Source organism: Neophocaena asiaeorientalis, unplaced genomic scaffold (genome assembly GCF_003031525.2).
Source record: "Neophocaena asiaeorientalis asiaeorientalis breed wild unplaced genomic scaffold, Neophocaena_asiaeorientalis_V1.1 scaffold426, whole genome shotgun sequence".
Classification (NCBI taxonomy): Eukaryota; Metazoa; Chordata; class Mammalia; order Artiodactyla; family Phocoenidae; genus Neophocaena; species Neophocaena asiaeorientalis.
The window spans coordinates 414,171-421,502 of record NW_020185323.1 but is presented as its reverse complement, the minus strand read 5'-3'; the positions used below and the strand labels follow the sequence as shown (position 1 = coordinate 421,502).

At 42.8% G+C, this 7,332-nt stretch overlaps 1 protein-coding gene across 1 annotated transcript in view; it reads right to left on the bottom strand.

Moving 5' to 3' along the window:
* EFHC2 (EF-hand domain containing 2) overlaps positions 1–7,332 on the bottom strand; it is a 185,144-nt gene that overhangs the window by 156,018 nt on the left and 21,794 nt on the right.

Genomic DNA, 7,332 nt, shown 5'->3' with positions numbered 1-7,332 from the left:
CAGGCGGACTCTCAACCACTGTGCCACCAGGAAAGCCTCTAAATATCTTTTGCACCGTGCATGGGGAGCTATAGATCAGATTATTTGTTACAGCAGTGTTGGTAAGAGTGAAAAATAGGAAACAATCTAAATGTCCATCAATAGCAAAAAAGATACCTCAATTAATATTAATACAGAGGTCTAAAATTATATGCATCGATACGGACAAATCTCAAAAAAATGTCAAGCAAAAAAAAGGTAGTAGAAAGGCACACAAAATTTGATCATTTCACTTACATAAAGTCTGAAAACATTCAAAAATACAGTATTATTTATGGATAATATAAGCATGGAAATAAGCAGCATATTCAAGTTAATATAATATCCAAGGTAATATATGATATATGATACAATAAAGATCGTATATATTTATTATGATATATGATATTTGTTGTATCATATGCATATCATATCATGAACATCCATGTACACCACAGCCCTGTATAAAATATAAAACATTTCAGATACAATTAAAGCACTCTCTTATCCCAAGCTCCTGATTTCGATATGTCTGTTTCTGTTTTGTAAATAAGTTCATTTGTATCTTTTTTAAATTAAATTCCACATATGAGTGATATATGATACTTGTAGATGAACATACAAATACTACTATATATAAGATAGATAACCAACAAGGACCTACTGTATAAATAGCACAGGGAACTCTACTCAATATTCTGTGATAACCTATATGAGGAAAGAATCTGAATCACTTTGCTGTATACCTGAAACTAACACAACATTGTAAATCAACTACATTCCAATGAAATTAAAATATTAAAAAAAGAAACAAATAAAGCCCTCTCTCAGAGTTCACGCCCCTTGCCTCCCTCTCCAGAGGTAACCAGTATCCTGAATTTGCTTCTTGAACTTTATACTTTGCCAGGATTATATACGCCAGAGCGATAGCCTCCTGCAAAGCATGACGCATTGGCAGGAATTCTGAAAGGACGTTTGAAAATACTTTGTTTCAAGGCAACCTATGAAATGAGGTAAAATATTTGCAAATAATATATCTGATAACGAGTTAATATCCAAAATATATAAAGAACTCATACAACTCAATGGCAAAAAAAAAGTGTGATTAAAAAATGGACAGAGGATCTGAATACACGTTTTTCCAAAGAAGACATACAAATGGCCAACAGGTACATGAAAAGATGCTCAACATCACTAGTCATCAGGGAAATGCAAAGCAAACCCACAATGAGATATCACCACACACCTGTTGGGATGGTTACTGTCAAAAAGATAAGAAATAACAAGTGTTGGCAAGGATGTGGAGAAAAGGGAATCCTTGTGCACTGTTGGTGGGAATATAAATTGGTGTGTATGGAAGTTCTTTAAACAATTAAAAATAGAACTACCATATGACTCAGCAATTCCACTTCTGGGTATTTATCCAAAGAAAACGGAAACACTAATTTGAAATGATATGTGCACCACACGTCCATCTGCAGCATTCTTTACAATAGCCAAAACACAGAAACAACCTAAGTGGCCACTGACGATGAATGAATAAAGAAAATGTGGTGTATATATGTATATACAATGGATATTATTCAGCCATAAAAAAATGAAATCCTGCCACAACATGGACGGACCTCGAGGGCATTATGCTAAGTGAAATAAGACAGACAGAAAAAGACAAATATCATATGATCTCACTTACATGTGGAATCTTAAAAAAAAAATCAAATTAAAAAATTCCAGAAAGCAAGCTCATAGATACAGAGAACAGATTGGTGGTTGTCAGAGGTGGAGGGTGGGGAGTGGGCAAAATGGGTGAAGGGGATCAAAAGGTACAAACTTCCAGTTATAAAATAAGTAAGTCCTCGGGATGTAATGCACAGCATGGTGACTACAGGTAATAATTACTGTATATTTGAAAGTGGCTAAGAGAGTAAATCTGAAAAGTTCTCATCACCAGAAAAACAAAACTTGTAACTATGTGTGATGGTGGACCTAACTAGACTTACTGTGATCATTTTGCAATATATACAACTATCAAATCATTACATTGCATACCTGCAACTCATATAATGTTATATGTCAATTACACCTCAACAAAACTAAAAATTAAATACTCAATATTAAGAGGAAAAGACAAGACCTCCTTTCCTCTTATAGTGAAGACAGCCTGGAAGAATGGGGAAGAGCCTGAGCAGCCTTGCCCAGGAGAGCCGGGGCCACTACAGCTGCCCTGGGCAGAGGAACAGCCCAGCTCGAAGGCTGTGGGAGGAAAGCTAGAGGCAGCGGTTAGGACGGTGACCTGCAGCCTGGCTCTGTCCCACAGAGAATCCATTGCCACAACTTCCACCACCACCCCACTCCCCCCTGACACACACACACACACACACACACACACACGCACACACTCAGTTTACCACAAGTCAGTCCCACATCACCACAGCAAAGCAACAGTCGGGTTGGTTAAAATGAATGGAGGAATAACATAGAATTTTACAATGTTCCCCCTTTTAAAGCAAGTAATTTCAGGTAATCACAAACTCACCTCGGGTCAAACCAACAAATGTTTGTTACTATATTTACTATATTCCTAGCTTTGTGCCAGTCATGCTACTTAAAATTATGTTTTAGCTCCATACAGTTTTTTTTTTTTGGCTGCGTTGAGTCTTCGTTGCTGCACGTGGGCTTTCTCTAGTTGCAGTGAGTGGGGGCTACTCTTCGTTGTGGTGCGGTGTGGTGCACAGGCTTCTCATGGCGATGGCTTCTCTTGTGGAGTACAGGCTCTAGAGCACAGGCTCAGTAGTTGTGGTGCACGGGCTTAGTTGCTCCACAGCATGTGGGATCTTCCCGGACCAGGGCTCGAACCCGTGTCCCCTGCATTGGCAGGCAGATTCTTAAGAACTGCACCACCAGGGAAGTCCCCAGATATGCTACTATAAAACAAGCATAAAACTCCACCCCTGCCTTGAAGAGGAAACCCACTCTCTTACTGATGAGCCAAGATTTAGATATATATAAAACAACTAGGAAGCAGTACAGCTACCATTTTCGACCAGTTACTATGACCTAGACCCTTTACTAAGGGCTTTATATACATTACCTGATTTTACCATCACAAATCTATTTGATATGCATTATCACTGCCATTTTACCAATGAGGAAACCAAGGCAGAGACAAGTAGGCTAGCACACCCACGGTTATATGGTAACTAGTGGAGCCTGCATCTGAATCTAAGCTCATTGACCCTAAGCTCTGGTAAGTTTATCTACCTAGAGCCATAAACTGATGGGCTGGAGTAGTAGTGTTGAGGTCCTGCAGGTAGTTGGATACTGCCTTGGGCCTGGAGGAATGGGATGAATTAGACAGGAGAGGAGGGAAATAGGAACCCTAATGTTTTGCTGATGGGAGAGTTAACTGCCATTCTGGAAAGCAATGTGGTACTACTTGGCAAAACTAAGGATGTGTATTCCCTATGATTCACGAATCCTACTCCTGGATATGTATCTCAGAGAAATTCTCACAGTAGCCAGTAAATGGACATATATGAGAATGTGCAATGGTATTGGGTTGGCCAAAAATTTCGTTCAGGTTTTTCTGTAACATTGTGGAAAAACCCAAATGAACTTTTTGGCCAACCCAATATTTTGGGAAAGTTGGAGGCAGGCAAGCTAGATATTCATGTGGAGGAAATGGATAAGAAAATATGGTTTAGGGGCTTATGGGAAGATGGAGGAAGAGTAAGACGCGGAGATCACCTTCCTCCCCACAGATACACCAGAAATACATCTACACGTGGAACAACTAACTCCTACAGAACACCTACTGAATGCTGGCAGAAGACCTCAGACCTCCCAAAAGGCAAGAAACTCCCCACGTACCTGGGTAGGGCAAAAGAAAAAAGAATAAACAGAGACAAAAGGATAGGCACGGGACCTGCACCAGTGGGAGGGAGCTGTGAAGGAGGAAAAGTGTCCACACACTGGGAAGCCCCTTCGCGGGTGGAGACTGCGGGTGGCGGAGGCGGGAAGCTTCGGAGCTGCGGAGGAGAGCACAGCAACAGGGGTGCGGAGGGCAAAGCGGAGAGATTCCCGCACAGAGGATCGGTGCCGACCCACACTCACCAGCCCGAGAGGCTTGTCTGCTCACCTGCCGGGGCGGGCGGGGCTGGAAGCTGGGGCTTGGGATTCGGTTGGAGCGCCTGGAGAGGACTGGGGCTGGCGGCGTGAACACAGCCTCCAGGGGGTTAGTGCACCGCGGCTGGCTGAGAGGGAGTCCGGGGAAGGGTCTAGAGCTGCCGAAGAGGGAAGAGACTTTTTCTTCCCTCTTGGTTTCCTGGTGCGCATGGGGAGGGGATTGAGGGCGCTGCTAGGAGGAGCTCCAGAGACGGGCGCAAGCTGCGGCTAAAAGCGCGGACCCCAGAGACGGGCATGGGATGCTAGGCCTGTTGCTGCCGCCTCCAAGAGGACAGTGTGCAAGCACGGGTCACTGTCCACGCCCCCCTTCCGGGGAGCCTGTGCAGCCCGCCACTGCCAGGGTCCCGGGATCCAGGGACAACTTCCCCGGGAGAATGCACGGCGCGTCTCAGGCTGGGGCAACGTCATGCCGACCTCTGCCGCTGCAGGCCCACCCTGATTAACACATATATGGAATTTAAGAAAAAAATATGTCATGAAGAACCTAGGGGTAAGACAGGAATAAGGATACAGACCCACTAGAGAATGGACTTGAGGATATGGGGAGCGGGAAGGGTAAGATGTAACAAAGCAAGAGAGAGGCAGGGACATATATACACTACGAAACGTAAGGTAGATAGCTAGTGGGAAGCAGCCGCATAGCACAGGGAGATCAGCTTGGTGCTTTGTGACAGCCTGGAGGGGTGGGACAGGGAGGGTGGGAGGGAGGGAGACGCAAGAGGGAAGAGATATGGGAATATATGTATATGTATAACTGATTCACTTTGTTATAAAGCAGAAACTAACACACCATTGTAAAGCAATTACACTCCAATAAAGATGTAAAAAAAATACATATATATATATGGTTTAATGGATAAGTACTCTATGGTGGATTTTCACTTCACTTCACTTCATTGCTTTGAAGCAATAAACCAGATGTATTAGCTTAGGCTGCCGTAACAAAATATCATAGACTAGGAGGCTGAAACAACAGAAACTGATTTCTCACAGTTCAAGATAAAGGTGCTGGCCAGGCCAATTCAGTTGCCCAGTGAGGGTTCTATTCTTGGTTTGCAGACTGCCAATTTCTCACTGTGTCCTCACAGGGCAGTGAGAGAGAGAGCAAGCTCTCTGGTGTCTTTTTCATAAGGGCATGAATTTCATCATGGGAGCCCCACCGTCATGACCTCATCTAAACCTAATGACCTCCTAAGGTCCCATCTCCAAATACCTTCACGCTGCAGGGTTAGGGCTTCTATATATGGATTTGGGGAGGACATATAGCACCAGATGTACATATAGCAAAACAGATCCTTAAAACATATCATTGGGTGAAAAATGGTATCTGTAGCATACAATAACATTTATACATCTTTTAAGAACAAAAAATAATGCTACATATTTTTTAAGAACACATGCAGATTCAATAATGCGCATCAAAGACATCTGTATGGAAGCCTGTATAAAGTGGAAAGGGAATGAGACTAGGGGTTGGGAATGATGAGGAACAAAAATACATAAAATAAGAGAGAGACCTTGCACAGATCAATGACGATATTGGGCCATAAATGGAGGAATATAATTAATTCACCTCTTCGCACCTCGCATTAAAAAAATGATGGATTTGAACGAGAGGTGAGAAGTAGGCAGACGAGGCAAGCTGCTAGTGCAGCTGAGCAGGCACAAGGTGAGAAAGGCCTGCACAAGTGTGAAGACAATGGGAATGGGAAGGAAGGGACATCCTATAGGACAAGGACATGCAAACTATTATTGAGGAAGGGCAAGTTTGATTGTTTCTTTTCCCAAATCATTTCAGACCCACACTTTTATAAAATACAATAAAATTCATTATAAAAAACTGAAACAAAGACATAAAAATTTACAAGCCCACTAAATCACACCCTTGGATATCATGGCAAGGTCATATTGCTATATAAGTTTCTAAAGACTCCCAATGTCACAAACAAACACCATACTTGGAGTAGCACTGCTACAGTAGACAGCAGGTAAAGAAACCAACATCTGTGATTGGATGTGTTAAGAAAGGAAGAATGGGCTTCCCTGGTGGTGCAGTGGTTGAGAGTCTGCCTGCCGATGCAGGGGACATGGGTTTGTGCCCCGGTCCGGGAAGATCCCACATGTCGCGGAGCGGCTGGGCCCGTGAGCCATGGCCACGGAGCCTGTGCGTCTGGAGCCTGTGCTCCGCAATGGGAGAGGCCACAACAGTGAGAGGCCCGTGTACCGCAAAAAAAAAAAGAAAGGAAGAATGGTGGGAAGTGACTTGCAAGTTTCATGCCAGCCTCACTTCCACTTTGGAAGGGGTAGGGAGGAGAGCAGAAAAAGCAATAAGGGGGACGAAGTACTTCTTGCACCTGGCTCCTTAGCCTATATATTGCTACAGCTCCCAAGCATGGCCATAACAGCACTGGCTGAATTTCTCACTTCTGAAATTTCTGAAACTAAAACAGTGGACTGAACTTGAAGAGCCCTCAGCAAGGCTGGCCTTCCCTTTCCTGGTCACCCTCACAGCAGCAAGGGAAAGAGAAGGGACTGGAAGAAGTAAAGGGATTCTCCCCCACCAACCATACACATACACAACTGCTCTGAACTCTTGTCAGTACATTTTTGTCCAGCTAGTGACAATGACTAAGTACTCCGTACAATGGGGCCTTTTTCTTTAAACATAAGATCTATCAATGCTATGAAAATTGAAGAGAAACCACAATGTGTAAAATTCAGAAGGTAGTTCAATCAAGTTCCTGCTAAAGTGATGAGCAATTTCTCTATGCAGAGTATTAGCTGGATACTTGTTAAATATTTCCAATTCTTTTGCTAAATAAAATCAAATCAGCCAGACCAAATTCTTAAATATTTTTTAACATGGAAAGAACTATTACTAAATCCTTCCCAAAACTCTTGGTTTGTGTAACACATTCAAAGCCCCAAAATCAACAATACACATATGCTTCTTTAAAGTTCAGTAATGTCAATTTCTATTGTTATTCTCACCAGCATAGCATACAAAATTCCATTTCTAACTTGAAATTTCAATTCAAAATTCTATACCTCAGAAACTAATTGCTTGAGGATTTGTTTGGTATGATGTAAAAGCCCATAGGGCACCTGTTTCAAATGTTTGCCCCTCCC